The 8,576-nt window shown below is 25.4% G+C and overlaps 1 protein-coding gene across 2 annotated transcripts in view; it reads right to left on the reverse strand.

Moving 5' to 3' along the window:
* LOC136983986 (CAP-Gly domain-containing linker protein 4-like) overlaps positions 1-8,149 on the reverse strand; it is a 30,025-nt gene extending 21,876 nt beyond the window's left edge. For both annotated transcript variants that reach the window (XM_067280879.1, XM_067280880.1), the window contains exon 1: positions 8,046-8,149. The gene's annotated coding sequence lies outside the window, so the exon portion shown is untranslated. The remainder of the gene's footprint in view (positions 1-8,045) is intronic.
* Positions 8,150-8,576: the final 427 nt, after the last annotated feature.

Below are 8,576 nucleotides of genomic sequence, written 5' to 3' on the forward strand. Positions count from 1 at the left end.
CAGTCGGAATCAATCAATCTTGTCATTATTTCCGAACCTTAAAATGATTCTTCCACATTTAATAAGAAAATTAATTTTTTATTTCAGTTGAACATTTAAATTTTTTTTTGGGATACTATAGATTACCACCTATGGAATTTCGGGTCTTTGAGTATATATCTGAACTCAGGAGACCGAGACGAGTTCAACGATACTCTACTTTTGGACCGGAGACGAAAAATAATAAAGTTATCATACTTTTTTCCAGCGATCGCGCGATGATAGGCAGTCGCGTCGCTCTCTCCGCTAAGTCGGCCTCGCTATCGCAATCGGGAGTCGCGTCGTTTGCCGTTAAAATTGCCTTCAGTAGACGTTTTCCCCCTTTTTTTACTTTGTTCAAGAACTACCGTGAATCAATAACTAGTGACGTTTAGCACATGGCGGCCTGCCGGCGGCTCTCCTCCGAGAGGTCAGCCAGGAGCACGAACAGTGGGAACGGCCGCCATGTTTGCTGCCATAAGTAACATTAACCGAAATGGCGATCGCGCGATGATCGGAAGTCGCGTCGCTCTCTCCGCTCTCGTATCACGTGTTAACCCTACTGGAGATGACCGTAGTCCGACGTCATGGTTTGCAGACTTTACCACAAGATGGCAGTACTAGCAACTACGGTGTCGTCTTCATGAAAGCATTAAAAAAGTATGGTAACTTAAAAAGTATGATAACTTTTTTATTTTTTGTCTCCGGTCCAAAAATAGGGTACCGTTGAACTCGTCTCAGTCCCTTGAGTTCAAATATATAATCATAGTCCTAAAATTCCATAGGTGGTAATCTATAGTACACCCTTTTTTTTTTAATTACAATATTAACAATTAAGTATTAGTTTATTGGAAATTTTCATGTTGACATAGAGAATACTCAACACTCAATACATGAGGTGATGTTTGTCTTGAAGGACTTCTTTCTTTTGTATAGTTCTGCAATGAGAGATTGAACTTGGTTAATACTGTCCCCATTTTAGGGGAGATAGGGTGATATGATAGAATAGTTCTTTGAGTATAAACTTTAATTAAGTTTTTCTGTCCTTAAATACTGAAATTCATCTAAAAATGAAAAGTTAAGCAAAAACATTAAGAAAGTTTTATAATACAAAAAAGTGTTTAATTTTCTAATATGATTTTTATGTCAATAGGTTAAATAAAATATATTTTCAGAAATCTTGATTAATCTAAATCTATTCTACATACAACTCAACAATCATCATCATCATTTTATTGTAACGAGTTTATATTAATAAAATTTATTCATGAGTAATTAAAGTGTTGATTTTTGATAAACATTGTATTTGAAAATGACTGTTGAAAATTAATTTTTCCATGCACAGATTGTTTATTTCATTTACATCCCTGTGGATACATCATAATTTGAGATTGTGAAGAATCAAAAATATCAGTAAACTACATCCATCAACTACTCATGACTAGTGTTCATCACACAACAATATATATAATTGGTGGTAATTTGATTAAGCAGAAAGAATTTCACAAATTTATTCTTTCTGATTACTCCTTCAACCTTTGTGTTAGATACTCTTTCATAAATGCCAACTTCAATATTTTATGGCATCTCATCTTTGTTATTCCTGAACAAATTAAGAGAGAAAAGATGTAAAATTTGGCATTGTCTCTATAAATTAATTAATTATTATTATTTATTTAAAAATTTAATGATACAAACAATTTTTGACTATATTTAGATCATCTCTAAACATTCATGTAAAACTGTCCAGAATGACATTTAGAATATAAACATAGAAATTATAAGCAAATATAGAACAAATAATGCTTTAAATTCCATTTTTTTTTTTTAATATTCTAAATACAAATTTTAAATATGAAAATTTGTCTTCTGTAAAAATTTTAATTGGTTGTTACATAAAACAATGTTGTAAATGAGATTATATTTTTTAAAAATATGTTTATGTCTGTCATAATTTATTATCTTCCATACAATATTTGCTTGGAAACATCTTTTGTGAAGCGAAAAATCATTATGATTTTAAATCTTCCATTTTTAAAATATTTCCTTTCATTTCAATTTAATAGTAAATAATAGCAAATCTATCAGAAATTCTTCTATATTTCAGTTTAATTTTTCTTAATTTCATTTAACAGTTTCATTATTATTTACAAATATTTGCTTATCCTAATGTGTTCTGCTGTCCTTTGTTATTTTCATTCATTATTGTGCCTAACAATTCAAAAAAATATAATTGTAGTAACATTCTATTATTAAATTTCCTGAACTGAGAAAGCTAAGAAGTGATCTTATTTATTTAAATTAAATAAGATCAATTCTCTTTCAGTCACTTTGATAAACGTTACAGCAATCTCAGTCAGCTCTCCAGTGAATGGTGAACTAATCAGCAGCATGCCGACTGGTTTGCCATTTTTCTAGTTTTAAAATATTCAATTTGTTAAGTTTTAATTTAGTACAGAATGAAGAATCAAGTTAGTAAAGAGGTGTTTATGTAGGAGAAATCTTATGATGAAAAATTATTATTATGAAAGAATATACAAAAAAAAAAAAAAACAAAGTGGAAGTGAAGACAAGAATTACGAAGAATTAAAATAAAATTAAAGTTGATGTACAGAAACAGACAAATACTAAAAGCTATATACATTTATCTTGGCATGTATATATAAATATCCCAAAGCCCGATATTATAGTAATATGCCAAATAAAAAACTTACCTTGACAAAAACTTATTCAACAGACATGATTAGTTGGCACATCAGTGCACTAAGACTATTGAAACTACCAAACTTGTAGAGCAACATTAAGATGAAGCAGTATAAACAATAAAAATGAATATAGAATGGTCAAAATGATACAAAATATGAGAATTAGAATAGTAGAAAATGAATGCGGATAACAAGAATTAGAAACATCTGACAAATGACAGATTTTTGTTAGTGAAAATAATGTTTCATTTAAAATCCGTGTAATTAGGATTTTTTTGTGTTTGTCTGTTTAAATCTTTCTAAAATTTCATTCATTTAATTTTAGTAACATATTAGAATATTGCATAATTTAGAATATAAATGTTTAAAATACTTCTCTATAAATTTTAAATAAAGTTTCTTGTTCTAGAATTTATTGAATCAGCATTTACATTTATAGAATTTGTTTATGTTGAAAATGTGACTTTTAAACTGTCAAAACACTTTACTTGTAATAAAAATTTTTGAACTGTTTTAAAAAAATTTGCTTATTAAATGGATTACTTCTTAAATTATTAATTTATCAAAGCTTTATAATACGTCTGTCTACATGTCAAGTTTTCTAATCATTAATAAATATTTTAATAAAAATTTTATAATTCTATTATAATTCAATGAATTATTAATGAATATTTAATTATTTAATACCTAAGCATTTAACGTTTAATATATATTTTAACATTGTTGTCCATAACTTAAAGCTGATGTATATTTATACTTTTACAGTAACTTCTGCAACATCAAACATATGACAGATATTAAAAATCCATGATAAATGTTATTTCCAAAAATGCTAAATCTTATAACGTTGACAACAATAATAATAATTCTCCTTTTACAAATACATAAACTTATTATTATTTTACTAAAAATAAAAATCATCTGGGAAAGCTTTAAAAAAAACTTGGTAAACTTAATAACAAACTAACATATTAATTAAGTTCATGCACGCACAGATTATATATATATTATAAACAATGTAAAGAAATTAGCAGATCATAAATGGATCATACACAGTATATTAAATATGCATCAAAAACATATACAATCTATTATTCAACATATAAAGTTGAATAAAAGTTCAAATTGTTTTTCATAAACTGAATAAAAAAATAAATTGCTTCAATTTAATAAAACAGACACAATTAAAAAGTTTAATTAACGTTTTAAAAGCTATTACATTAAATATTATAATATTAATATATTAAAATCCTAATACTGTATTTTACATCCTGAATAAAGATATAACACTTGTTTTTCAAAATTTGTCAGATAAAAATAAATTCTAAACATTCAAAGCAAATTTTAAATCTAATGATTGAGTCCTAAAGTAAACACTAGTATTTTAATGCTCTTAGTAAAAAGCACACTTGTTATCATTTCCTAATAATTTATATACTTAAATTACCTATTTCATTTAATAACTTAACTATACAATTCACACAAAGATCAACATTTTCAAAGAAAATTTTCATAACAAATGCAATTTTAAAAATTTTAACCTGTATATAAATTTTATTTTTGAATATTTATATTTATTTATTTCCAAGAAAAACTACAGTTTAATATTTCTATTTCTAATACAGTTTTTATATCATCATCTCGGATAGTGAATAATATATATATATTTTATTCTATTTCATCTTACAGTGATTAAGAGAGCTTTTTGTTCATGCTTATTATATTTTTTGCCAATTCTGTAATGAGGTAAACAATGATGAAAAATGAAACTTGTACAAAAACTTTGAGAATCAGATCTAGTTTTGAACCTATAACTATCAGAGTAAGCAAGTATGTGTCTAACTGTTTCAGTTTCCTAAACATAAAACAGCAATATTTAGTAACAAATATAAATTCAAAATACTTATACACTCACTCTTTTTATTTTATTATGAAGTTAAAGACTTCAATGTTTATAGGTGTATATATGTATATTAAGTTAATGTAACCCTTGGTGCCAAGATGGCAGCTCGTCTCTAATTCCAGCAAGGAAACAGTGGGACGCACGTTCTAACCTAACCTATTCTAATAATTTGGTTGCTAATAATTATGGTAATTTATTAGAATAGGTTAAGTTAGGTTAGAACGTGTGTCCCACTGTTTCCTTGCTGGAATCAGAGACGAGCCGCCATCTTGGCACCAAGGGTTACATTAACCGTATATTATATTTATATATATCAATTCAGATATTTTAAACATTTATTCATATATAGTAATCATCACACAAGAAAATACTTTATAAAAATTTTCTACAAAGGCATTTCATTTCAGATTATCAGCTGCCTTAATATATAAAAAAAATTCAAAAATACATCCCCGGATTTGATATTTCTTCTATAATATTTCCATTTGTAACATATAAACATATAAATATATCAATTGAGATTTTAGAAATATTTCTAGCACTTTGAGATTTTGTCTAGTTTTTTTTTTTTTTATTAACAAATTTAATGTAAGAAAATTTAATTACAGTAAAATATTAATATTTTTAAATAAATTTATTCATTTCATGTTTAAAAATTTAAATAATCTGAAAATTCAGTAAATTACTGAAATTTTTTACAAATTTTATTTAGCAACAAATGATATCGCAGAATTGGAAGATCACCAATTATCATGTAGGAAAAATTGAAATTTTAATTAAAAATTAATTAGTTTAGCAAAGCCATATCAAAATTTGATACTGTGGCTAGTAAACAAGAAATATTACTCTAACTTTGCTTTGCTTTTTCATTATTTGTAACTCATTTACAACATTTGAAACTGATCCAACTCATCTCAAAGACAATTACAAGTATATTAGATAAGACTTGTCATACATAATCAATGTTCTTTTTCTAAAATATTTGCTTCATTAAATAGTTATATAACTATTATTTATTAATTAATTAGATAATTAAATATATTACATATTAAAATATTTATATTGAGGTTTATCTCATATTACAAGAAAATAATTTTTCAAATTAAATGTTCTTTGGATCCAAGCAATTATTAAAAACTACAGCTTTATATATAACTATAAAAAAATATTAGTAATAAAACTAAGTTAAATGGTAAATAATTTTGAATTTGTAATATTCTTATTTTAATCTGGTAATGTAATTTTATTATTAAATTAGTGTATTTCAAAACTTATATAGATTCAATGATACAATCAGTAAGTAGCTTAACTGGAAGAGGGTATGAATCAGCATGAAAACCTATATATGTTCACCTTTTACCATTGTAGCCATAGACACTAGTAGTGCAGATGTAAATGTATGTGTTAGTCACATTCAAATATATTTCCCGTACTTATTGTATTCTTTGTTAATTTATTTACAAATCAGGTCCAGGGGATTTAATAAAAGCATCACCATTTCATTAAAGTTTTTGAATGAAATACTTTATGTAGTTAAACATTAATTCATTAATGTAAGGTACATTATGAAGTAGATAAATTATTCTATTTTTAGTAACACTTTCAATTAACTTTTACCATCAATCTAATATTTAAAATTATAAATTCTGGCTTAAAATACAAATTATTCTTCTCAGATCATATTAATAGAAAAATCACAATTTTAAAGCATTCACTATTTTTCCATGTTTTGCATGTATTAAATATAAAACATTATTACATTTGAAATTCAAAAACTAAAAAACAATGATTGAATTATCATAGTTTTTGACTCTTTTGAGGGAGGTTGGAATGATTTGAATCTAACTTTAAGTATAACTATATCACAGATATAGAATCTTGAAATTTTGACTAAATAGGTATATATAAAAAATCTTAAAAACCTTTTAACATGATTATTATTGAAGTTATTGATTAACTTTCTTGCAATAATTTATAACCCAAAACTATTTTACTAAGCTTTTATAGAATTACAATTTATTATACATAAATTTATATCAAATAAGATACACAAAATTAAAAATACTTAATGAAATTAACAATTCAAACATAACAAATAAATTACCATAATTATTGCCAACCAAATTATTAGAATAGAGGTAATTTATTAGAATAGGTTAGGTTAGAATGTGCGTCTCCACTGTTTCAGAGATGAGCTGTCATGCTCGCTACCATAGGTAACATTAACCAGCATTTTATTGTATGGGATTAATCTCTTACCCTGGGGCATTACTCAAGCTCAAAAAGAAATAAATTATTGTAATATCAGTAAGTTATAACAAATACAACCTATTGAATTTTGTCATAACATTGTCAGGTGTCAAATAAAAATTGTTACAAATAACTATATAAATTTATCTGACTGATTGATAACTCAATTTTATAGATACTAATAAATTTTAAGATTAAATTATTTACTTTCAGATAATTTATATAAAATCATCAAACAAAATTTTTGATAAAATGCTTAATATATAATACTGAAATAAAAAAAATTAATCTAGTTTTAAAAACAATATTTGACAATTATAATTTTGAAAAAATATACATTATATTATACGGTTGGGCAGGGTAGTTGAGAGCTTGTATAGGGCCTCAGGGCCTCTGGTTAGATCAGGCCCCTTTTGCCTTTTCATTTATTTATTTTTTTGAATAAATGAAATAAGCTGAATATTTTTTTTCATTAATAAAAGGCAATTTTATCTTATTAATTTTATTAATAAAAAATTTAATTAAAGATTTTTTTTATGCTAGTAAAATTACTTTATAGGGTTAGGAACCACTACATGCCCCCAATTTTTTTTGGAGTCTAGGAGAAATTTTCAGCTTCCCTTCTTGATAGCCCTGGGTTTGGATTTAACTTTGATATTTGAAAAATATAAATCTGTGATTACATTGCAATTTTGCTATTTGTAATTCGCATTGCGTTCTCTGAAATAGCTGTAGATATTTTTATTGTTCAAATATAAAAAAAAATTTCTATAAAATTTAATAAAATGAATAAAAGATACAATTCACTTCTGGCATTATAGCTGCTTTGAAATATAATAAATCTCTTTCAGGCGATATATTTCCCCCTCTCCTGTTCAGAATCAAGGTCAAAATATTCGAAAGGGGCATATACATTTTCCATTCATCAATCACCATTAATTCTATACTGGTGTATAAAATGATGTATATTCTGGCGATATTTACAATTATAAATATTAAAAAACTAAACAAAATTATTTAAAAAACAATTATTTTAAAAATTTTCTGATCACACAACATTTTCACAATATATCGGAAAGTTTATAAAGAGTAACATCACTGATTATTTAAACACGTGTTTAAGATGAAATCGATGAATTTTTTAAAATTTAAAATTTGAATTGACTTACGTCAGATAGCAATCCACTTCTTTAACCCTAACATAACAGACGATATTCGTGGCACGCATGCGTACGTACGCGTAAATCGGACATGGGGGGAAAGCATCCCACGTGACTGAGTTTATATCATTAATGTGCGTCTTTTAGTAATTTTATTATTTTATTACAATCTATTTACGCATAACTTCATAATTCGTATTGATTATGAATTTATATTCTTCATTTTTAACAAAAACGAAACAGAAAAATTACAGCGGGTGACGTTTTAATTAATCCTTTTTTACTTTAAATTTCCCTATATTTAAAACAGGAATTTCCCTAACTTTGACAGCTTGAAGTATAATTAATCTGTTTAAACGTATAAAAATATTATTTAATTTAAAGAAAAAAAGTGCTAACCATATTCTCAATTATTAAAAACATAGTTTATATAAACTTATAAATGAAATATATCCTAAATAATTTTATTATTAGATATAAACTTTTAAAAATGTGATAAATTTTTATAATTTTCTTTTTTAAAAATTAAAATAAATATGA

The sequence above is a fragment of the Centruroides vittatus genome, unplaced genomic scaffold (genome assembly GCF_030686945.1).
Source record: "Centruroides vittatus isolate TY-2023 unplaced genomic scaffold, ASM3068694v2 contig_900, whole genome shotgun sequence".
Taxonomy (NCBI): Eukaryota; Metazoa; Arthropoda; class Arachnida; order Scorpiones; family Buthidae; genus Centruroides; species Centruroides vittatus.